We start from the raw sequence: 25725 nt of genomic DNA on the forward strand, positions 1-25725 counted from the left end.
TGTGGATGCAGCTGATGTGATCATGATTTAATTCTATGAAATGTCCTCATAGCAACAGACAGACCAGCACTTGCCCAACAAGAGAAACGGGCATCACCACCTGGACAAGTTGTCACATGAACCTTACCATGACACCATCCAATTGATTTTATTTAGTAGAGTTACATGGAACATTTTTGACTAGTTGTTCCAAAGTCTGTGTCTCCTTTGGTGTTTTAATTTGGTCATTAAGCTGGATTAATCTGTCTGCATTTTCATATGCTTAGTGATCTTCTATTGCTTTCATGGCATGTAAATATCCTGCTAGAGTTACCTTGACAGTCAATTTCCTTTAGTAGTCTAAAGCTTTGTATCTGTGGGATGTACGTGGAGCAGGATGTGGGGTGGGGCAGGTATAGGCATGGGTTGGATATGCTATACTTGTGCCTGTGAGTGGGGCACTGTGTTGTGATGGTGCAGTGTGGAGGTCTTGGTGATGGGGTGCAGCTCAAGCAGGCCTTGGAACACAAGAGCAGGGTGTGGCATGGGGGACACAGAGGTAGGGTGCAGTGGGAGGCAGATGCAGGGTGCTATGTGGATGCACAAGGGATGTTGCATAGGCAGGATGTGGATGGGTACTTGGAGCATCAGGCTTATAGTATCAGGGTGTGAGGTATGGGGCACAGAGGTTGAGGAACAGAGAGGGCATTGTGCAGATGTATCTTTGCAGAGGGGGAGGGATCCAGTGGGGGCCAGGATGTGGACGTGCAAATGTATATGGATGGAGCACAGGTCCAGGGGGTTGTGGGATATGGTTTAGGGGCAGGTGATGTCTGGTGGAACCCTGGTGCGGTTCCTCAGGTGTGGAGTTGTTAGGGCAGGGGTTTGCATGTGTGCTGGGTGGGGTTACGTAGCACAGATGCATTTGTGAGCACCTGCCAGGTGTGGGTTAGGTCACTTGTGCCAGGGATTGGGGCAAGGGTATGCATGTGTGCGGGGCACAGGGGTGGGGTGGAGTTCAGGGATTGAAAGGATGGTGCATGGCCTAGCAGGGAGGTTGTGGCTGTGGGTCTGGGGGCAGGGCCCTGGTGTGTGCAGGTCAAGGGGGCCAGGTCCTGGTTTATGTGTGCATAGAGTTCAGGGGCAGCAGGGTAGCATTGTTTCTGCATGGGCTAGGGGTGGGTGTGGCTTGGATGTGTAGTTCAGCGCTTGCTGAGCTGAAGTCTGGTGGGGGTGCACACATGTGCAGATTCAGGTGTGCTGGATACTTATGTACACTTGCATAGAGCTCAGTGGGGCATGGCAGATTTGCATGACTGTATGGGCTGGGGGCAGTGTGGCCTGGGCATGAGGGAAAGCACCCGCAGCCTGGATGTTCAAGCAACTGCCCACAGGGGTCAGAAAGGGGTAGGTGGCGGGGGGGGGGGTCGAAGGACTAGGCACAAGTGCATGGGTCTCAGGAGGGGTGGCGTGAGACTGTGCACTTGCATGGGAGAGATTGGTCGGGCTGGAGCAGGTGCATATGCATGTGGGGGGCGTGGATGGGAGCACTTAGAGTGTGTTTGAGGGTTGGGAGACTGGGTTCAGGTGTGTGGGATATGGGGGCAGGCATAGTTTATGGGGTTAGGATGGCACACATAGGCCTCCCTATGTGGTGTAGAAGACCCTCCCAGGTCACTAACACCCTGGAATTCCTGTCCCAGTCACCATCATCCTTCTAGCTGTTCCTTGGAGCAGGGGTGAACTTGACTTATCCTATTCCACAATCTTCCCAGATCCTTGGATGTGATATCTTTACGAGAAATAGATCAACACATCCTTTCAAATGTGGTATGTAACTATTTAGCAAATATGCCCTTCAGGCCACATTAGGAAGAGGAGCTAAAGCAGTTTCAATTTATCTGGGTGGGGGGAGGTATATGCAGGGTCTTTCTCCAGGCCTATGTTACATGTCCTGTTTCTAGCAGAAGATAATCCAAAAGGATCTTGGTTATCTTCATATTCCACGGAACACCATACTAATCCACTACTTTGAAGACATCATGGTAATTGGACCTGGGGAGCAAGAAGTGGTAAGTAATTTGAATGTCCTGGTAAATCACAGCATTCCAGAGAGTGACAAATAAACCCTATGATTATTAAGTAGTCTGCCACATTGGTGCAGTTTTTAGGGAGGCAGAGTCTGAAGTATGTTGAGACATCTATTAAGGAGAAAGGAAAATCACTGTACTTTCTACCACTAAGAAAGATAGATGCACAGCACTAGATAGACCTCTGGATTTTGGAAATAAATGTGTTAAAATCTGTTGGTTGACCCTGAAGTCTCCCAGTAGGGACCAGAACAAGAGAAGTATAAGCTGTTGGAAAGTAGTCCTCCATATGGGCAATATGTCCCAACAGGTGGTATAGAAGTATCCATGATAAATAAGGAGAGCATGTAGGTGGATTCTCTGGCAATATTAGATAGGAGAGTCACAGTGCAGACCCCTAGGGTTCTGCAGCAAAGTTCTGCCCTCTGCCACAGGGACCTACTCACCTTTTGAAGAGCAACTCTTGGCATATGTGCTAACTTGAAGATATGCATCTCAGAAAAACATGTTCTTAAACTTAATCCATTTCTGTGGGTGTGAACTCCTGTAAATAGGATCTTTTTATGAGGTTGCTTCAGATAAGGTGTGGCTCAGTTGAATCAGAATGGGTTTTAATTTTATTACTGGAGTCCTTTATAAGCAGACAGAGAGTAATCTTCAGACTGGAAACTGCCAAAGATATGCATTAGGGAAGAGGAAGAAGTCAAAAGTGACCCCAGGGTTCCCTGCCTGGTCACCAAGAGGAAGGGAAGATATCAAGTGATAGAAAAGGAATGGGCAGCCTGGAAGATAGAAGATATGATTAACTTGCTTTAACACATCCCTCTTTCTTTTTCTGCAAACTTTTATAGCTGGGAGCTTCCTAAACTTAATACTAAATTCAGATTTTTGTTGACCAGATTCACAAAAGGTGGAAATATCAAACCAGATTCTAAGCATCCTTAAGCCCTTACATTTTGCAGTCTTTATCCATACAATATTTAATAGAAAGGGAACAATAATCTGTCCTGTAACTAGTTGTTGATGAGTACTTTGAAAACTATTGCTTTTTTATTTCTTTGCTTTGTACATATGTCATACTATACAATAAAAAAGTTAAAATTAAAAAAAAAAAAACAACAACACCCAAATCAATAGGCTATGCCCTCGATCGGGAGACTTACTCTTGTGAAGCTGATGTAGGAAGAAGCTTAGGCTATCTATAGGTATGCCTAAGAGTTACTTCTGGAGGACCTCTTTTGTTGCTCAGATGTGGCCTCAGTCTCTCTAAGCCTATCTCTGCAAGTGAAATCATTGCCCTCCCTGCTACATGGGACATGACATCCAGGGTGAAAGTCTCGCTGGTGACATGGGAGAGAACTCCCAGGAATGAATACAGACCTGGCACCGTAGGATCAACAATTCCATCCTGACCAAAAGGGGAAAAAGAAGTATCATTAATAAAGTATCAGTGGCAGAAAGAGTTCAAATAGAGTCGAGAGGCTACTGTGAAAGTTCCTCTTATGCAAGCTTCAGTTAGACCTTGCTACCTATCATAACCTGCCAACCCCCAACCAGGACCATTCCAGCCAATCCGAAAGAACACTGAGGGCAATATATAAGATTTCACAAGGGTTCCATGCACTAGAGTAACTTTCCAGAAACCTACAACCTCCAGATGGGTCCCTGGTCCAGATAAGTCCTGAAACCTAGCCCAGTCTCTCCAGAACATCATATAGTTCCATCTCCCTATCCCATATTAGTGACAGACCCTTCCAATATCAAAAATTTAGAATTGCCATAGCCCAAAAACTCCTAAAGAGAGGGATGGAAAGATCAAAGGTGATGGTGGAGTTATACAGAGAAGATAAAAATTAACAAATGAATATGAATGGTGAATCATTAAATTGATACCTCTTTTAGTCTCCAGTATTTTAGAGCAGCTAGTAGTAAAGCTAGAAGTAAAAACTAAAATTGTGGAATTGTAACCCATGTCAAACTCTGAAATATGTTCTACAACTAATTGTCGTGCTGTGCATTGAAATTTATAGCTTTTTTGTATATATATTATTTTTCACACACAAAAAAGGAAAAAAGTCGATTGTGATGATAAAAAAATGTTTAAGCCCTCTAGCCCATGTCAAACTCTGGGATCTGTCCTGTAACTGTCTGTTGAAGAGTGCTTTGAAAACTATTGCTTTTTTGTTTCTTTGCTTTGTGTATATGTTATACTATACAATAATAAAAGCTAAAAAGAAAAAATAGAAAGGGAACTATACTTTTTTTTTTTTACATGGGCTGGCACGGGGAATCGAACCTGGGTCTCTGGCTTGACAAACAAGACTTCTGCCTGCTGAACCACCATGGCCTGCCGCGAAACTATACTCTTTAATCTCCATTTCAATTTTCTGTCCTTGTGGAGAATCATATTTTCACATCAGGTGCTACAGACATTCTAAATTTGGAATTTCCCAACTCCTTTCAGGATAAGTCACACCATTAATGTTTCTTAAATATTGTGTTTGCACATTTAATTATATTATCTAAAATTAGTAAACAGCTATTTCAAGATAGGGCTGATTAAAGTGAATCTGCAAGGTATGTTATTTATTAGTATTTTATTTTAAAAACCAAGTGATGTTGTGTCCTAGCTGTTGAAGTTGAAAGACGAGTGGCACCTAGAAAATGATATAACAGATGGTGGCTAGTGTTTAAGTGCCAGTGAAATAGTTGTCTTAATGATTTCTTGTGGAACTGGTTAGTCCCTTGGGGGACTGGTTGAGGGATAAAGGCACCCGCATTCTCCCCCTTTCCCCAGCATCACGTACAGAGCCTCACACACCCTCACATTCAAGACCTTTTGTTCTTTTTCGCATTGCTGGATGTCATGTAAACTGAAAAGAGGAGTTGACCAGAGAGGGTCCCAGCAAAATAAACAAAACAAACTGTGAATGAGAGACTGGGTATTGTAAAAGAAAGATGATGAGAGGAAATGATGAAATATGTTACATCTTTCTGTTGGACATTGGACTAAAGCTATGTGAACAGGCTGTCACATGATCACTAGGTACCAAAGAAGTTCCTTAGCTATGGTGTGCCTTGTGGGATTCAGTACATTTAACTATCTTAAGTTGTATAGGTTTCTTTGTGAAAATGAAGTGGTAGTTGCAACATATGCTAAAATCATTCTCTTAATCCCTATTTTTTATGATCCTCTCTATCTATATGCCCTTTCCTATTTTTAAGGTTTCTGAAGTGATAACATTTATAGGCCTACGTATTAGATGGCTTTCGGTCCACTAAATCTGTCTTGAGTCCAGATATTTATCTGCAACAGGATTCCACTGCCAGGCTGGTTTTCCATAGATTGACTGGCAGAGATAGCAGTTGGGCCTGTTTGAAAACTTTTCTAAGATTTAGCAAGACTGTATCTCAAAATTATCACCAACATACAGTTTCTTTTTTCTTTCTGTCTTTTGCTGCCATGTGTGTTACACATAAAACACTCACTGCAGTTTGATCATAGATCACTTCCCCTGGTGGCCTGCTTCAGGGTAAGTGGCCACCGTTGGCCTATTTTCCCTTCCCAGAACTCCCATGAATATTTAAAAAATATGGATCCCCTGCATAGAAGTTTAATTTACAAGAAATAAGAGAGGACAAACAAAATCTGTGAATTTCTTTTAAAAGCCTTTCCTTCCAGCACCCCAAATCCCAGTCTGTGGATAGGCTTCATTTCTCCTTCAAACTGAAAGGAAGGCAACGTCTTGGGCTCTGTACCCCAGGGCCTCCACTCTGGAAATCTTCTCTACACTTTCTGAAACCACGGTGTGCCGATTTGAAGCCATTGTGTACCCCAGAAAAGCCAGGTCCTTTAATCCTCATTCAGTGTTGCTGGGTGCGATCTTCTTAATTATTTCCATGGAGATGTGACCCACCCAATTGTGGGTGGTAACTTTTGATTGGATGGTTTCCATGGAGATGTGTCTCCATCCATTCAAGGTGGGGTTGCTTTCTGGAATCCTTTAAGAGGGACCCATTTTGGAAAAAGCTAAAGTGCCGACAGAGCCCACATAGCCAGAGAACTTTGGAGATGCAGAAGGAAAACAACCCAGGAGAAGCCTTATGAAATAAGGAGAGAAAGCTAGCAGACATCACCATGTGCCCTCCCAGCTGAGAGAGTAACCCCAAACTTCATCAGCCCTTTCTTTGGAGTTAAGGTATCTTTCTTTGGCTGCCTTAATTGGGACATTTCACAGCCTTAGAACAGTAAACTTTAAACTTAATAAATTCCTTTTTTAAAAGTTGTTCCATCTCTAGTATATTGTATTCTGGCAAGCCTACAAACTAAGACATATGGTACCTGTCTTATCTGTGTTGCCTTCTCAGCTGCTTGACTGAGATTACTTTGAAAGCAAAACATTTTTACCCTTTTCTGCTTCTTGTCATCCCTTTTCTTTTCCCTCTAGGACTTTAGCTTTCTCTTTAACCATTCATCTGCACTCCTTGTGCTGCACATCATTGTATCATTTCCAGGTCCTGTCAGTAAGGGCCTTCGGTGAAATTATCAACTGATTATGCATTATTTACTGAAAGGGACACAAGTGACTTTTTGTTTTTCCAAAATCTTTTTCTTTTAGGAGCCACTTGCCCTCCCCGCCCTTCACTTGCTGGAGCCATCTAACCACATGGCCCTCCCTCCTCTATTGCAGGAGGGAGCGCCTGGTTCTAGCTGAACAAATAGCTCATGCCTTTAAACTGCACCCTGCAGTGTCTAGCTGTGGGCATGAGACCTAAACCAAGCCAGTCATAGTCCTGCCTGGGATTTCTGTGGGGATTTTTGGAAAAGTGGCCCTCTCTTAGATTTCTTCTGGGATTGTGAGCTATAAGGAGTCTAAAACTTAATTTTAATAACTCTTAATAATTTAAGAGAGTCTACCTAAGAATGAAAGTAGCCCAGAGAAAAGCAAAGCCCAGAGAGAGAGAAGACAATTGAATCCTCAAGATACCGTTTGTGCCTCAGGCTCCTAGCCACTACTTTTCAGGTACATGGACCAATAAATTCTTTTTTATTCTTAAGCCCATTTGAGTTGGATTTTCTGTCACAGCAATTGGAAGATTTCTGAGTTTCTCCTTTATCCTTTCTCTCTCTCCCAGACTCTCACACACACACATACATACCATGCTTATTATAAATCAAGGAATACCACTTTAAACAAGAAAAGGTCTTACCAGTTTATGACTAGAAATACAATTTCACATATAGTAAATAATGAATTATGTAAAAGGGATTATTGTAACTGAGAAATCAGGATTTAAGGGATGATTTTGATTACTGAATTGTTATTTAAATATTCCATTTTGCTTTCTGGCATGTTGGAGTAGACAGAAGGAAATACCTGAAATCTCTGAATTATAATCCAGCTGCCTTGATCTCTGATAATGATTGTATAGCCCTTATCTTCTGCTCCTGTGATTGTAAAAACCCTGTGACTAACCTTCATTTGTACCCAGTTATCCAGTTTTTCAACTTTAGAGTCTTGTAATCACTGAAGACAGCCCCTACTGTTTATTAATGAAGGGTCTTGGGTCAGCCCAGAACTAACCCATCCCAAATCTAAACTTCTCTGGATGACGGAGACTGGATCTAACCACAGTGGTCCCACCTGACGTGCGCAGTAGCTTACCTTAGCCTACAAGTCACTTATACCTCCACACCATTTTCTTACACACATTCTGTGACTAAGCATGTAATTAGTCGGCACATGCTCAATAATTAGATCATCTCTAATTACATCATCTGGAGCCACTGTGCTCATTATCCTAAACCCTGCCCGTCTTTTTCTCTAATAAAACCATCAGAATTATTGGAGCTGAGGGAGACAGATTTTGGGCCACTGGGCCATCTGCTCTCCTACTACATGCCTAGTAATGAACTCTTTCTCTCTTTGAAACCCCAGTGTCTCAAGAATTGTTTATTGAGCACCTCAGGCAAAATAATCCACAGCAACATTATGATTTTTGTCATTCAGGGGGAAAGGGGGCAAGAAACCAAAATGTCCCTAGTTATTTTGAGTCCTACAGAGTGCTCTCTCACTGGACCTCAGAAATAATCCCTGGAAGGGCCCCTCATGTTCTTTGGCTCTCTCTTCCATGTTAAGTGGCCACACCACTGTCTCTGACACTTTCCCCAGAGCCCCAGGACTCTGTCTCCCTCGGGTGGATGCATCAGCCCTACTCTGGCCTTGTATGGGGCAGGGGTGGGAGTGCTGTGCTTCCCTTTATCATTTCTTCTCAAACCTGAGACAGAATAGCCCTCTTCATTTGGATACCACAACCGAGAGCAAAGTAAATCTTAATAACTGTTTTTACACTGACTTCACTCACAGCCCACAGGCCCACACCCTCTCAGCCTGGCTCCCAGCCCAACCACAGGTTAGAGGCCAGGCTACTCCAAGGTCTCCAACTGCCTCCATCCTTCAGAGCCAAGGCCCAGGGAAAGGAGACAATTTCTTATTCCTTCAGTCAAAAGCCTACCTCACCAAGCCTTATTTCCTGTTCTAGGAGCAGCCTATTCCCCAAACTGTTGATAGTGGTAATGCTTTCTCCACATAGGCAGAGCCCACCCCACCCACAGAAGTGTGGTCATGCCCAGTCACCCTCAGCCTTCAGTGACACCCTAAGTGGGAGAGACCAGTGCAGTCCTCTTGAACTGCTTCTTTTCCAGCAATAAAGGAAGACCACCCCTCAATATATATCCCTTAACACTGCCTGGTTAACTACATCCCTTAACCCTGACTAAAATTAAATCCAAATTCTGGCTCTCCTGGTCAGTGTTATATCACATTTCTGCAGTAAAGGAAACACTCATTTTCTTCAAATGTAAAATGGAGACAAAAGTAGTACTTACCTCAGAGACATGTCAAAAGATTAACTGAGACAATATCTAAGGTGCTTAGCCCAGTGCTTGACTTGTCGTAAGCTCTTAATAATGGTAGCTGCTGCTGTTCTGAGTTCCTGCAGTCCTCATTGCCTCAGTAAGTTTTTAACTTCCAAAAGAATGGATTCATTTCTGAAGAACAAGAAAACAATTGCAGAAAAAGTAGAATATGAAGTTAGAGTGCTATAACAGTTGTTTCCTAACCCGTAAAAAGGGGAGACCAATAATGTTTGCAAAGAATTGCTCTGCTTTGATTACACTCAAGGATTCAGACTGCCTGGGGCACTTAGCAACCAGGCTAACACATCTGTGTTTAGGTCAATGACAACTTCACAGTTTATCCAAAGAAAACTTGTTGGGAACTTGCTTCATTTATATGACAGTAAAGGGCCCCCACTAATAGGTCTTCCAGATCAAGAAATCTACCTTCCCCAAAGATGAAAGCAATCTTCTACATCTTGGGAAACAGAAAACTTCTTGCAAGTTTCAAGACATTTCCTCCAATTTCTATTCATCCCAGTTACAGAAGTCTTTGCCAAGGTACTCTGTTCTATTATTTTTAGATCTTTATTGGTGTGAAAACACAAAGATATACTGTCCTTTTTTTTGTTGGAAGAATCAGGGTAGTTCGTTGGGTGAGCTAATTCATTATATACCTACTCTGTACCTGGCATTGGGTTTATGTTGGGTTTTAAAACAGGTACTGCCTCAGTGTTTATGATGCTCACAATGTGGACAAGTATATATATATATATACAGAACTATGAAGTAAACAAACAGTATGTAATGATGGGGACTAAAGGTGATACATAAGCTATTTAAATATAATGGTCAAAGAGAGGTTCTCTGAGAAGGAGACATTTAAGATGATCCCTGAAGGATCATATGGCTGAGCACATGTTCCTGGATGTGGAAACAACTGGGCCTATCCAAGGAAGTGACAGGAAGCCAAGGATAGAGGGAAAAGGGGCATGGCAGGGCAGTAGACAGGAGTCAAATTATGCTAGTAGATGTTTGAATTAATGCAATTCTAAATACATTAAAGAATTTTACATAGATCAGATAATCATATTTATATTTTTAAAAGATTACTTTGATTTCTGTCATGAGAATAGATCGGAGGAGGCAAGGTTGGAAAGAAGGGAGACAGTATCTGCAGGGGTTCAAATGAAAGATGATGGTGGCTCGCTAGGGTAGTGAAATGTAGAGACAGAGAGATATAAATCGTTATGAGATATAGTTTAGATTAAAAAAAAGACAATTCTTACTGATTTATATGGTGTAAGGAGTGAGGAAAAGGAGACTCAAGAATGACTCCTAAGTTTCTAGCTAGCACCGCTGTGTGGATGGTGGTACCATTTACTGAGACAGAGACCTAAAGGAGGAAAGGTTTTGGGGAGGAGGGCATGGAAATCAAGAGTTCAGTTGTAAACATGAATACTTTTGAGGTGCTTATGAGATATCCACATGGAGATATCACATGAGCAGGTGAATGTACCGGTAAGGAATTCAGATATTGTACTTTCGGGAAACATTAGCACGTTGGGGATATTTAAAGTCACATAATTGGGTGAAATCACTCAGGGAGAAGGTAGAGAAGAGGCCTAGACTCCAGCCTTGGTAACCACTAAACTTAATAGTATGGAAAAGGAAGAGAAGTTGCCAAAAGAGGAGGCACCAAGGAGAAAGGAGGAAATCCGGAGGATACAGTGTCATAAAGGCCAATGTAAAACAATCTGCTGAAGAAGGAGAGCTCCACTGTGCAGGAAATCTGCTGAGAAATTTAGAAAGAAAAGGTTACAGTCGTGAGCATTGGGTTTTGCTACATAGAGGTGATTGATGACTTTGACAAGTGCTATTTTGGTGGAGTTGGGTGCAGGATGAACAAGAAAAGAAGTAGAGTGATCTATGTGAAGATGTCCCAGGCAGGGACTTGGTAAAAGGGTGTAAAGAAAGGCAGTAGTCATTGGGAAAGAATATGGGTCCCTGCACAGTTATTTGTTCACTGATAGAGATTAATTATTTAGTTAGGAGGGAAAAAGTAAATGATGACTCAGGAGAATGAGAATGACAAGGAGAACAAAGTCTTAAGAAGGTATAGAATCGAAAGTAGTGCTTTTCCAACTTAAATGTGCGTGTGCCTGTGAATTTCCTGGGGGATCTGGGTAAATTACAGATTCTGATTTAGTAGGCCTGGGGTGGGGCCTGAGATTCTGTGTTTATAGTCTAGTCTAGGTAATGCTAATGCTGCTGGTCCACAGACCACTTTGATTGTCAAGGTTAGAGCATAAAGGGATAAGTGTTTAATAGTAGAAATGCTGTTTCTTCAGTTGTAAATAGGAGAGAAGCTAGAGAAGTTGGGTGGCTGCAGTAGTGGGGAGGGTTTCTGTCTGATTGTTTCTAGGTTCTGAGTAGATAATGAGAGTGAGGGAAGAGGAGGTTGAAGAGGAAATTTGAAAAGAGAGAAGAGGTCATAAAAGCTGTCCCAATGAGTAGAAAATAAGCCTTAAAGAAATAGTTAAATTTGGGGGCAGAGTTGAGAGACCTTTTGACTTTGGGTGTTATGAATGAAATGTGAAACTTATCTACACCAGTCATCTCTTTGGGTGCCAACAAAGAGAAGGGGATGTTTGAATTTCTCTATTGTTAGGGCTTTGCCAATGGAGTATGACAGAATGAGAGAGGGGTGAGAGAGGGGGAGAGCTTTCAAAAATTGATGTAATGATGACTATGGAATCTAAGCTGGACAAAAATGTAAATGAACTCATTTTTTCCTATGAAATGTGTGTGTTGGTTGAGATGGGAACATTAATTTCTGCGAGAAGACATGTCAGGGTCATTTTGGAAAAAAAAATTCTGGTTCATTTATAGGCATGTGCTATTATCTTTGAAAAAGTCCTAATTTAGGGCAGGCAGGTGGCTTAGCAGGCAGAGTTCTCACTTGCCATGCCTGACACCCAGGTTTGATTCCTGGTGCCTGCTCATGCAAAAAAAAAGTCCTGATTTTGATTGAAAAATGAGAGGTTTGGACAATGTAGGTTGTCTGTGACACCTGTGCTTTAGTTAGTTATTTAACTGTAAGAACGGATTACTCAAAACAAACAAACAAACAAACAAACAAACAAAAAACAGTGGCCAAAATAGTATGTATATAGCAAGAAATCCAGAGGATTCATGGCAGTTTTTCTTTTATTTGCTCAGCAGTACCATATTTAACTCAATCTCTTTGTATCCTTTTCATTCTCATGGTTCTTGCCTTCTGTTTCCAGAATGAGTGCTGCATCTCCAGACAGTCCTTTCATGTTCAAGTCAGGAGGAAGGAGGAAGGGGCTGATGTCAACTGTGGTTGTCCCTTTATAAAAAAGAAATCAGAAATATAAACACTCTCCCCCAGCAGACTACACTTACATTTCATTAGCCAAAATTTTGTCCCATGTCAATTCTGCAAGGGATGTTGTTGAAATGAATATTTAACTTTCCTACTCCCTAGGATAGAGACTGATAAGGGAGAAATGGATTGAGGATGGGTGTTCAGTTGGCCCACCTACAATATCTGTCTCACTCAGGTCCAGGGAGTTAATTAAGTATCTGCTTTAGAGAAATCAACCAACAATATCCTATTATGTTATATGTATTGTGCCCAATAATAAAGATCTGTCTTATCTTCCACTTGTTTCTCTTACCAGTCCCAGCTTGCATAAAGGTCTCAGTTTGAGAAGGAATATGGACTATACTGGAGCCTATTATTCTCTGCACTTGTACATTACTCTCTCACCTGGCCCATGACCCCAAGCTAATTCAATTCTTGTTTAGGGGAAAGATAAAGTGAAGAGTAACTATTATGTTTAATTCTAGTGGAACAATTCATTCTGGATCATCCTCCAGGAGATGATTTGTTGAGATCCACAGTAAGAGGGGGAAACCACTTCCTTTAATGAAGTCCAGTATATTCAATTCTGAGAGTAATTCATGGACATTTTTGGCAGAACATAGAGGAGGTTCCATTACCTCTTGCTTAGGCTATTTGAAAGCTTTATATTATAATCCAAGGCCATGAATAATATGAGATTCTCAGGAGTTTTGCGGAATTCTCAGGAATGCACCAAAACAACAACAAAAACATAAACCTCAGTGGTATTAACAAAATCTTTGAGATATAGTCTGAACTCTTAAACATAACACCCAAGGCTGTCTGTGACCTGTCCCTGACAACCTCCTCAGGCATCTTCTGTCTTTGTTTCCAGAGCCCTGCCTCCAGCCATTGAACTGGTAGCATTCCATTTAGTAAACCATGTCATTTCACAGTTCCTTAGCAAACACTATCCTTTACACTTAGCATGCTAGATCATGTAGTCTCAGCAGGGAATACATGGTGCACACACAAAGGTGACTGCAGACACTTACAGAGGTGAAGGCAGGGGTAATGGGAGCTGGTAAGGGAAGGTAACTACCCTGTATTGGCAACAGCAGGAAACTGCTGAAGTGCACCTTCTGGTAACTGTTCCTTTCTCATGCCACAGCCTGGAGAGAGGGAGTTGTGGTTTGGGATGAACACATCTACTATCAGACCCTGGTTTGGAAGCGAGGTTGCTATAAGAAAAGACACCACTGCCATTCTGTCTTCTGACCCTCTAGGCAATGCAAAACTGAAAGCCAGAGAACAGTGGAGAATGCAGTCCACAGGGGTCAAACTCCCAGGGTACGAGCAGGGAGAGGAAGCCTGGAGATTATGTTGGGTGTTCTCTACAGATCTAAATGCCTTTCCTCCCATTTTTTGTTCTAGGAAACTCCTTGTCACCTACTAAGACCTATCTCTGCACGCCCAGGATGCTACCTTCTTTAACTTCCCCCCAGACCTTTCCTTTGTATCTACCTACCCCAAACCATACATCTCCAATGGCACTTATCCCTTAACATTGCATTTTTGTTTAATAGATCAATTTTCCCCACTAATCTGTGAAATTGTTGTGGTCAGAGACTGTACCATATATTTTTTTTGGATTCTCAACACCTGGCTTGCTGTTTGGCATACAATAGGTGGTCAATAAATATTTTGTGAATTGGGAAAGATGGAAAAATATGAATTAAAGCGGTTCCCAAAGACTTATAAACTGAAACATAATTCTCTCACAACCTCTTTCCAAATAACAGAGATGGCACATTCATTTGGACTGAAATTCACATGTTGCATAAGTCATTTATTTGTGAGTCCCAGGATTGAAACAGTGATGATTGTCAGGTGTCTTATTCATAGTAACAGCCTGAATCACAATGCTCCAAAGCCCCTGCCTGTTTAATAGGCAAGACGATTGATTTGTCCCTTAATAGTAGAGACTCTCTGAGTATGCTTATAGATTAATATGAATATTCCTTATCCTCTGCTTACTCCTTTCTCAGAATTTATGGGTCCAAAATGGAGTGGCTTCTCCACTCATCAATTGGGAATTCCCAAGCTGATGCTGATTCACAGATGATCAGAGTCACTGCTTGCAGCTTTGCAGAGCCTCTACTTCTGCTTTTACCTTCCTGTGAACCAACCACTGATATTGTCCTTGCTGCCACCCATCCTGCTGCCAGTTTTCCCCTGGACCGACTGTGTCCACACCACTCACCAGGAGCCCACCGAGCTTTCGCCTGTGATTCCGCTGACCACCGCTGGCCTTCCCTAGAGACTACTGACCTCCCTGCTGCCCACGCAGCTCCTACCTTCCTCTAACTCACCAACCCCCATTGCTTCTCTTCCCTCTGTTCACTCAGGAAATACTTTCTGCTTTGCTTGACCAGAACTTTCAGAAAGACTCTCTATAACAGAGCCATGTGGTCCCTAAGGACCAAGTTCCCTACTCCCCACCCTCTTCCTCCCCAGGCATTCTGGGGTTGTTGGTGGGCTGTGTCAGAGCTGGGCAAGTGAGCTCTTCCCAGATCCAAAGTGACAGCCCCCCTTGCTTTGTTGGTCATACCCAACAGGCTTCTTCTTTCACCAATGTGATTTTTCTCCAAGGATTCTATTTCCCTTTGCTATAGCTTTCTTCTTTTCAAGGATGCTTAGTCCAGCCAATGAGTCTATAATGTCTGTAATCTAATTGTATGCAGGATTCAGGTTATTTGACATAGGTATCCTGGGGTCCATAAAAATCAAGGAGATTAGTGGGCATCTGTTTTAAGTATTCCCAAGGAGTCCAGATTAATTTAGAAATTTACGGAACATCTATAACAGAAGGATTTCTGCCCAGAAAACCCAAAAGTCTTTTAGGAAGTGGTATTACTTAACCCTACAGTCTACCCAAAGAATCTCAGCTCCAGCCTAGATACAACACCCAGCGTCATCTGGCTGGGAAAGCACTTTTTAACCTCACACATCTAAGGCCAATGATTTTGTGTCAGCATAGTAGGCCTTAGGCAGGCCAGCTGTGGGTCCAGCAATGCAGTGAGTGATAGAACTCAGAAGTATGACTGGTGCTGCAAGAAATTCCTTATGTGGTAATAGGATGTGCTTGAGTGTGTGCCCGGCCCACCCCAGGGCACCCCTGTATAAAAATCCAAGGCCTGTGGACTGAGATGCTCCCACAGAGCAGATTCCTCACTCCATCTGGACTACTGAATTTCACAGGAGGAACTAGAGAATGACAGCCAATCACTCTGACCTTTATATTTTTATACTGTATATATATTTATGTATGTTATATGTATATATATTATTTACACTGCTTGATTGCTGGTTTGGTAGGAAAGGGAAGAGAAAACCAGCTTACACTGACGCAGATTCATCATTCTTGCCAAGCTTCAAAACTAGCTCAGCCTTCCTGGTGTGGTCTGGCTCTGTTGGTTAATGTTAGTCTCAGTCAAGTCATCAAGGCTCTGTGGAGCATTCTGATCAGTGGAAGAGGTCATAAATATTCAGACATTTGGATGCTTCTGAGCAGACCAGGATGTGGAAAACCCCAGGACTTGGAGTGGACAAATTCCAACTTGCCGCTTACCATTTTCATCACTCGTGAAACTGAGAGCAGCATCCGTCCCATGTCCAGGTGTCAGGTTTTAGATAAATGATGGTCAGTAAGTTAAATACCACAAATGTGTTTTGTGAAATATAAAGTATGCACAAAGACCAGCTGGGATCAGAAACTGTGTAAGAGAAGGGAGTTGGAGAATGGTGTTAATGGTGTTAATACCACTCAGAGGCATTAATGGACAATCTTGACCACTCCCAGTCTTAGCCAGGACTGACAAGGTAAGGAAGTGTTAGGAACGTTGGCTTAGTAGTGAGCTGGACTGGGGGTCAGAACCCAGTTCTGTTCTTCATTAGTTGTATGTTTGCAAGAAAACAAACTGATTTCTCTAATTCTCAGTTTTTTCATTGATTAAAAATATTGACCTGCAAAGATTTATTTTTAATTAATGGTAATGGTGATGTCAAGTGCTTAGCAAATAACAGATATGCAATGAATGATTTGGGAGGGAAAGGTGTAGTCAGCAGCATTTCTCTTCCACTCCTTTGGCGAGAGTGCTCTATTAAATGCTAAAAGAAAGAAGAAATTTGAAAACTCTATCAGCAGAAACCTCCTTTTTGCAATGTAGATGATAAGACCAAAATCAATAAAAATAAACTGATAAAAAGTACACTGATAAACCCCAATTATATTGCATATAAAGAAAATAAAGCACAGTCAGGAGCCAGACTGCCTGGGTTCAAATATCAGCTCTGCCACTTGCTAGATATGTGACTTTGGGCAAATTACTTGACTGCTCTGTGTGTGAGTTTCCTCATCTTTAGACTGGAAATAATAATAAGTTCATCAGAGTGCTGTTTCGATGATCGAATAATTTAACACATATAAAGAGCTTAGAACAGTGTCTGGCACTTAGTAACTGCTCTATGTAATTGCTTTCCCTAGTACTTTGCTACTACTATACACTTATTTATGTCTCTCAAAGACCAGATAGTGCCTTGGACCTAGGAGGCATTCAATATACATTTGTTGAAATATTTTTCAAAGGAAGGAAGCTGAGGGCAGTTAGATAGTAGATGGCAAGACTTGTGGCATCTATTATATATGAGCTCGGGGAACCAGAGTGAGTGAGAAAATGTTCATGACTAGATCAGAGAGAAGCAGAATATCTTTCCTTGCCCTCTAATGTGGATGAGTAGCCATTCATAGTCAGAGAAATTAAATCCTGGTGTTGCCACTTACTGGATCACTGCTTTGCCCTTGTGGGAGCTAAAACAATCCTTTCAAAATAGCGCCTAGAACTGCGTGGGGGCTAGAATGGGCTCTTCTGCTGGGAGAGGAGGACTTTACTGGTGAGACTTCATGAAACCCACCTAACTTCAACCAGTGCAGCTCCACTTTCAGCTGTTTTATGTATGGTGGTTTCATTGCTTTAACATATTTTGTTATGTTTTTTTTAAACAAAAAACATTCCACTGGATGAATCGAAAGGGGGGAATATGCCGCTACCTTTTAGGATTCCCAGCCATTTCAGCCGATATCACATCAAGCCATTTTCTCGTAGGTCTGTATAGAGTGATGTGTGAATTGAAAACCAAGCAAATGACATGCTTGTCTCAAGACCTTTTTTTTTTCCCCCTGCTCTTTCCTCACTTTTTTATTTCTTACTGTCCCTTTGTGCATCAGTTATGCTATACATTTTCTTTTTATGTTTTTATGGCTGCTGGAGTTATTTTCAGAAGGATACCATAAGACAGCAGAGAAATTAATGCATCAAGGGACTTCAAGGAGAAAAATCCATCTGACCTGGTGATAGTTGGTAAGCATTAGAGAAAATCTCATTTACTTGAGAACCATAAGTTTGGCAATTTCATTTAGGCTTACTTCACTGCCCTTCCCAAACCTCTGGGTTCAATCAGAGAGAGAAGGAAAAGCAACTTGACTAAATTTGGTCGCAGAGAGAACTTGACCCCAGCATGGCTGTCCGGAGGGAAAGAACTGTAAGGAAAAGCCTTCATTGTTTTTGGTCCGAATCTGACTCCCCACATTCCATTCCTTTTTAATGACAATTTTAAGCCATGTCCCAGATTTTCCTTTTCAGCTGATGGATGGGGAGTATTGCTGTAGAAGAAGGCACAAATTCTTTCTGCCTTTTTCTACTTCCAGCTGCTTTATTGGGTGCTTTATCTCAACCACTTACAATTGTTTTATTTTGAAGGCTGCATTCCAACTCATCTTGAAGTGGAATGTCCTCTTCCAAAAAGGCAGGGCTGAGGGAAGAATTTCTTTCTCAAGGGAGGAAAAGTAGAATTTGTCAGTGATGCAAAGCAGACAGGAAGGGAAGGGGAAAAAAAACTGGCCATTCACAAAAGGATATTAGGACAGGGAAAAGTGAGCCGACAGGTTCAGTCAGTAGCTGGGGTCGTCTGCCTGCAATTCAGTGATCTTGTCTGGAATCAGAGGGCAGATAGGACCAGGGGCCCATGCAGGGCTCTGGACTATTCTGTGCTTTGAAGGTAGTGACACACTCAGGGTTTCATCAGGCAGAGCTGTAAAGCCTTTCTTTTGGGTGACCTTTGACCTGGGTCTCTTCATATTTCTAGTGCTCTGCCTAGCCCAAATTTAACTCTTCCAAATAGGCCTGAGGAATGAATCTACTCTTCTTAATCTCATTAACCCAACTTGAGAACTCAAATTCGACCTGAAATGATTCATTTTCTTTGAGAAAGTCACTTTTAGCTTCACTCAACTATCTCACCATCTCTCTGGAGTATTGTATTTTTCTTACCAGTGTTTCCTATAAAGGCCTTTAAAAGACAAATAATGGACTTCATCTCAAAAAAATCTCATATTTCATAGTATCATTGGGGCAACTTCTGCTTTGGGGGAAAAGAAACAAATAATCCAGTTTTATTTATTTTTGGCACATGGTTTAAACCTCAGAACCTATTGATTATTGATTGTATAATTGTGTACATTTTAGGTACTTAGGCCTATTTTAGTTATTCTGATATGCCAAAGCATTCCAATATTCTTTGTTCACAAGAAGTTTAAACTCAAGTGGTGGAAACATATAGACTCAAATAGCAATTAATGAGAAGACAATGTGATAATTAACCATATTTTACACTGACAAAATAAAGTACTCAATAATCAATTGTAGAGAATGGAACAGGGTAGAATCAGGTGTTAATTGCATAGTGTAGGTTAAAAAGGCAAAGGCAGTTAGGAGAGAGGATTGGTGTAGCTTTATTAGGAGGCAGTGTTTGAAAAATCATGTTCTTGGTTGTATTGACTGGCTTTGAGATTCTTGGTATCAGATCCTATTTAATTACCCTAATGTCTGTGATGAAAGGGAATGTACCAATACTTCTGTAATGTGTTAGGCTGAATTAGAGGGTTCCCGGGAATGTTTAGCACAGGGAAAAGAGGTGCTAATTCAAGCTTTCACCAGGTAGCTTTTATCCCACTGACTAAACTCATTCTTCTCTCTTAAAAGTGTCTCCTAGCTTTTCCTAAAATGTCTAGCAATTTTCATGAAGACTAGAGACAGGGTTTTAAAACAGTAGATTTCATTATGTGACTTCATTTACCATCTACCATGTTACTACTGTAAGTGGCATAAAGCTGGGCTCTTCATCTCAAGAGCTCAAAGTCCTATGGCATGTCAACATTCCTTTTGAGGAATAAGGATCCTTCTTTGTCTGTTTCGTATTTCATTTATTGAGGAAGGTGAAGAAAACAATGATAGCATCTGAGCTGATGTTGCTTAAGGAGACCTTTCCTGCCCTTCCAAAGATTCAGTTAGTTAATGCCAAATGCAAAAAACTACTGGGGGGATTATCTTTCATAATTGTCCTTTCTTAGAGTATGTCTCATTTCGTTCCCTTTGGCATCTATTCCAGTAGGAGCTTCTTGGTAAACCTGAGTTTATTATAAAAGATGTAATGGGATTTCTGTAAAGATCATACTTAATCTTACATTCCCAATATTTGAAAGGATGGTAACAAAGTTGCTTAAATGCTTTTTGTTTTCCATCTGAAGCTAAGCCACGTGCAAATTAGTTGATGGTCTAACAGAAACTGTAGTGTTCTTTGGATCCACTATAAGAAAAACTGCTCTGTGTCCTTTGAAGAAATGAGTTGTTCATCTGAAAAGACATCAGGTTGGGGACTTGGTGCTTTGCAGATGGAAGAGAGCCTCAGATGTGGTTGGTTTCCCTAAAACTGGGCAAAGAAACAAGGTAGCTGCAATGCAACATTCTAGAAATTGTGGCCTGGGATCGAAAGGACTCTGTGTCTGTGGAACTGGGAGGAAAGCACCACAGACTCTGGGGATTCCAACAAAGATCTCCTTAGCTGAGCTTGGTGGGTGTATGGAGGATTAACTGAAAGACTGTATATATACCTTGTTTTATATACCATTAGGGACTTGTAAAGAAAAAAACCCAGCCCAACTAGGTTATTCTCCATTTTCCTGGACAACCATAAACCAGGATTCTTGTAAGATCCAGTGGTGGAAATGAAGCCCTGGTAATCAGACAACTCATCAACTGTGGTGGAGGAGTATTGGAAACAGATTTAAATTGATTTAGAAAAATTAAGATACATAACGCTGATACCTTCCAGAAGCTGTGCGGCAATTCAGATCTGTTATACGTCTCCAACAGAAGCATGCTATAAAAGAGACCTAAAGGATGTGTTGGAATATGGATTTCTCTGATCCTGTTTGAGAACTGGCTTAATAGGCAAACAGAATTTAACAAACAAAAGTGCAAACCAACTAGGAATTACCTAAACAATGTTCCTGTTTTGCAAAAGGGAAAAGGAAAAACCTTAACATTTACTTGTTGACATTCATCACTATTTCTGAGCAAAGGTGATTAGTAACACTCCAGAACTTCTCTGGAATTTCAGTAACAATACAGGAGGGCGAGTTAACGATGTTCAGAGGCCCTGGGCACAGTCATTTTTTCCCCCCGTATTTATATGACATTAGACCAAGCATATTAAAATGAAGCAACAACCCACATTTAATATACTGTATAAAGAAATATAGGAGTTCAGTTGCAGTTACCGGGTGGTAGCTTATACTTTTAGAAATGAAAACATTGGTTTTAGTTTTATACTTTTCTGTTTTATATTTGCAACCAATTTCTTTTTCTAAGTCCGACATCTTCACAGGCTCTTGGAAATCTTGATGGCCCCAGGTAATTGTAACTAAAGTGTATGATGGATTGGATGACCTGTTTGGATGGTGAGCTCATGGTCAGTTGTACACTTTCTGTGGCAACTTATTTATCCTCCTGGTCCTCATAAAAATAGCAGAGTTTACAAGGTGTGATAACCTTAAACCAGTGTCAGATTCTGTCACTTAATAGCATGCAGCCCTTACCTTCCAGATGAACTGCAAACTTATTTAATTTTAATGGATGGAAGGTGAACAATTTTGTCCCCAAAGGTCCTTAAGCAGGGTGAAAATGTTTTTATAATAATACAAATAAATTGAACTAGTGGCTTGTTTTTTTCATGGCTTTCAATTGCAAAGGCATTATTATTTGAGCAGATATATTTTGTAAGTACATGAAATCTGCTCTTTTTAATTGGCAGGTTTGGGACAACTTGAAACAATGGGATATTGGCAAGCACATTGGACACAATGAGAGGAAAAATAAATTTTGTTTTACTTTTCTCACTAAGGAATTATGTGAATTTCACTGCATTTCTCACCCCCTCTATGCCTCAGTTACTTCCCTTGTATAATGAATAATTTGGAATATACAGGTATTTCCTAAAGTTCAGTCATTTACAAAGCACTTAAATAAGTTTTGCCATATTCATATGACATGAGAACAATAATTTTGTAGCATTCTCTTTATGTAATTCAGTTCTTTACTGAAAAAATATATTTGAGAAAACTTTTACCTCTGGGAAAGATGGAATAACAGGGAATGGATTTACCCTCCCACTTGAAACAAATAAAATCAGGGACAAAATGTAAGAAGCAACAGTTTTCAAGACATTGGGCATCAGGCAATGAAGGGCAGTGTTACCTGAGAGAGAGAAAACAAAGGAGGTGAATACTACAATTGCCCCAGCTTACTGCCTAGAGAGAACTTCCAGCTGTGGAGTAGGGAGGGGAACCTGGCAGTCTCCAGGAGTGGAAGAAATGGAGCTGGGACTCAGGGGAGGCCTAGGAGGCATGAGTTCTCAACACAGAGCCCTGGAGAGGAAACAGCTGCACAAAGAGAAGATGCTGGAGAGCTGAGGAGGTTTTCCCTTGAGTTTTCAGCTGAGTACCAATCAGTGCAAGCACACGAGGAAACCACTCGAGGTGGGCCACAGAATCATATGAAAATATTAGAACAATGACACACGAAAGGTTGCACATAGCATCTATTCCCACCAACCAGACTTTAGGATTCACAGAACGTCGGATATTCAGCAGGGGTTTGCCTCAGATGGGTCAAAATTAGCCCTGGACTAAAAGCTGCTCTGGTCTCACCTCACAAAGTAAAAGCAAGGCCTGAAAAGATCAAAATATTTCCAGGTAACTTAAGTGCATCCCAGAACAGAGCTTAAGAATATTTATTAGAATGCCAAAATATCCAGCACTCAGTAAGATACAATTAAAAATTTAGGGCACCCAATCAAAAATTACCAGTGATTGCCCTCCCCCTCTCTACGTGGGACATGACTCCCAGAGGTATAACCTCCCTGGCAACAGGGACAGAAATCCTAGAATGAGCTTGGAGTCAGCATCAAGGGATGGAGAAAACCTTCTCAACTGGAAGGGGGAAGAGAGAAATGAGACAAAATAAGGTGTCAATGGCTGAGAGATTATAAAACAGAGTCGAGAGGTTATCCTGGAGGTTATTCTTATGCATTATATAGATATCCTCTTTATGGTTTAAGGTGTATTAGAGAGGCTGAAACCCTGAAACTGTAGAGCTGTATTCCAGAAGCCATGTTTCTGGAAGATGATTGTATAATGATACAGCTTTCACAATGTGACTGTGTGATTGTGATGCTCCTTTTATCTGCAGTATGGACAGATGAGTAAAAAATATGGATAAAAAATAAATGAACAATGGGGGAACAAATGTTAAAATAAAAAATAATTACCAGTGATAAAGAAGCATAATTGGGGAGAAATTAATCAAAACTCATCCAGAATTGGCACTGATTATAGAATTTGTAGACACAGACATTAAATCAGTTATTAGAGCTTTATTCTATGTGTTCAAAATGCTGAAGGAAAAAATTCAAAAGAAAGAAAGACTGAAGATTTTAACTTGAGAAGTGAAGGATGTAAGAAGATGCAAATCAAGCTCCTAGAGATGAAAATGACAATGTCCTATATGAAAAATATGCTGAATGGGATTAATGGCAGATTAGACATCGGAAAGAAAAGACTAATGAACCTGAAGATGTAGAAACTATCCAAAATGAAACAGAATAAAGAGAAGAATTTTTAAAAAAATGAACAGAACTTCAGTAAGTTATGGGATCACATTAAGCAGCCATATGTTTTTGTAGTCCCCAAAAGGTGGGATGCAGGGAAATGTGGGGTATGGGGACAGAAAACAGTATTTGAAGAGATAATGGCTTAAAAATCACTAAATTTCATGAAAGTGTAAGGACACAGATGTAAGAAGCTCAAAAAATCCAAAGCACAGAAAACATGAACAAAACTTCATCAGGGCACATCGTAATCAAGATGCTCAAAACCAGTGAAAAACAAAGATCTTAGAAACAGCCAGAGAATAAAGACACATTACATTCAGAAGAACAAGACAACAGATTTCTCATGGAAAACAATGCAAGAAAGTAGACAGTGGAAAAATATCTTTAAAATACTACAAGAAAAAAAATTTTTCCCCTAGACTTCTACACCTGACAAAAATATCTTTCAAAAACAAAGACAAAATAAAGGCTTTTTATTCAGACATAGAAAAGTGGAAAGAATTCCTCAGTAGTGGACCCACACCACAAACACTATTAAAGGAAGTCTTTTAGATAGAAGGAAAACAATATTAGGCAGAACTGTGGATGTACGCAGAGGAATGAAGATTATCACAAATAGTAACTTATTATTTTAATAATAATTTTAATGTGTTCTTATTATTTAAATATCTTTAATAAATAAATGGCTGTTTAAACAAAAACAATAATGATGTAGAGTAGGGTTTTTAACACAGGGAGAAGTGAAATGCATGACAGCAATAACACAGAGGTTGGGAGGGAGAAAATGAACCTTGTATTGCCAAGGTTCTTATTATACATGAAATGGTATTACATCAATTCAAATAGACTGAAAAGTTAAAGATGAATGCTGTAACCCCCAAAAGCAATCTCTAAAAGAGAAAAAAAAAAACCAAACCAAAAAACAAATCATTATATCTAAATAAGTGACAGAGGAGATAAAGTGGGATCATAAAAAATACTCAATCCGAAAGAAGTGAGAAAAAGGGGAAAAGAGGAACAAGCGACAAACTGGAAGCACAGCAGAATGGTAGATGTAAACCTAACCATATCCATAATCACCTTACATGAAAATAAACCAAACATTCCAGTGAAAAGACAGAGGTTATCAGGTTGATTAAAAAAGTAAGTCCCAACCATGTGCTATCTATAAGAAAACCACTTTAAAGATAAAGACACAAATAAAAGTAAAAGGAATGATTTACCATGTTTACATTAATCAAAAGACAGCTGAACTGGCTATTTTAAGATCAAAGTAATATCAGAGTAAGAAATATTACCAGGGATAAAAAAAGGCCATTTCACTGTGATAAAAAGTATCAATTCAACAAGAGAACATAACAATCCTAAACATTTATGCGGTGTGGTGGGTTGTACTATGCGCCCCTAACAAAAACATGTTCTTAATTGGTGTCCTCATGGGTCTAAATCCATTATAAATAGGACCTTTTGAAGATATTATTTCTGTTTAAGGTGTGGTCAACTGAAGCAGGGTGGGCCCTAATCTGGATTAATGGAAGCGTTATAAAGAGAACCCCGAAATTCAGAAGCCAGCAAAGAGAGGACATCACCATGTTATGGGAGGTAAGCCGTGAAACTCCAAGGACTGGGGAAACCAACACAAGGATGCCACAGACTCCCTGGAGAAAGCAAGATTTACCAATAACTCAATTTTGGACTTCTAATCTCAAATTATAAACCAATAAATTCCCATTGTTTAAGCTAACCACTGTGTGTTATTTGACTGGAAAACGAATGCATCTAATAGAGTTTCAATATATATAAAACTCATAGAATTGCAAGGAGAAATCGGTAACTCAACAATTATAATTGGAGCTTTCCTACCCTTCTCTCAATAACTGAACAATCGAATAGGCAGAAAATCAACAAGTATATGTGAAAAACACTGTCAACCCATTTGGCCTGACCCATTGGTAGACATTTATAGAACCTTCTACTCATTTCTAGCAGAATACATATTCTTTTCAATTGCACACAGAACATCTGCCAAGATAGACCATATACTGGGCCATAAAACTAGTCTCAATAAATTAAAAAGAATTCAAAGTATAAACAGTGTGTTCCTTGACCACGAAGGAATTAAAATAGAAATCAGTATCAGAAAGGTATGTGGAAAAATCTCCAAAAATTTTGAAACTAAATCCTACATTACCCATGGATCAAAAAGAAGTCAAAGAGAAATTAGAAAATATTTTTAAAAAACATTTTTATTGAGAAATCTTCACACACACACAGTCACACATGGTGTACAATCAGTGGCTCACAATATAATCACATGGTTG

The 25725-nt window shown here is 40.5% G+C and overlaps 1 protein-coding gene across 18 annotated transcripts in view; it reads left to right on the plus strand.

Annotated features, from left to right (window-relative positions):
- The window catches only part of LYPD6 (LY6/PLAUR domain containing 6), a 252582-nt gene that overhangs the window by 74311 nt on the left and 152546 nt on the right, over window positions 1-25725 (plus strand). Inside the window, exon 5 of one of the 18 annotated variants that reach the window (XM_077153759.1) lies at window positions 1944-2051. The exons of 15 other annotated variants lie outside the window; for them this stretch is intronic. The gene's annotated coding sequence lies outside the window, so the exon portion shown is untranslated. Of the gene's footprint in view, window positions 1-1943; window positions 2052-17688; window positions 17758-25725 lie in introns of those variants that run through there. 2 more of the 18 variants (XM_077153757.1, XM_077153777.1) reach the window with 2 other exon arrangements.

Source organism: Tamandua tetradactyla, chromosome 3 (genome assembly GCF_023851605.1).
Source record: "Tamandua tetradactyla isolate mTamTet1 chromosome 3, mTamTet1.pri, whole genome shotgun sequence".
In the NCBI taxonomy this organism is placed as follows: Eukaryota; Metazoa; Chordata; class Mammalia; order Pilosa; family Myrmecophagidae; genus Tamandua; species Tamandua tetradactyla.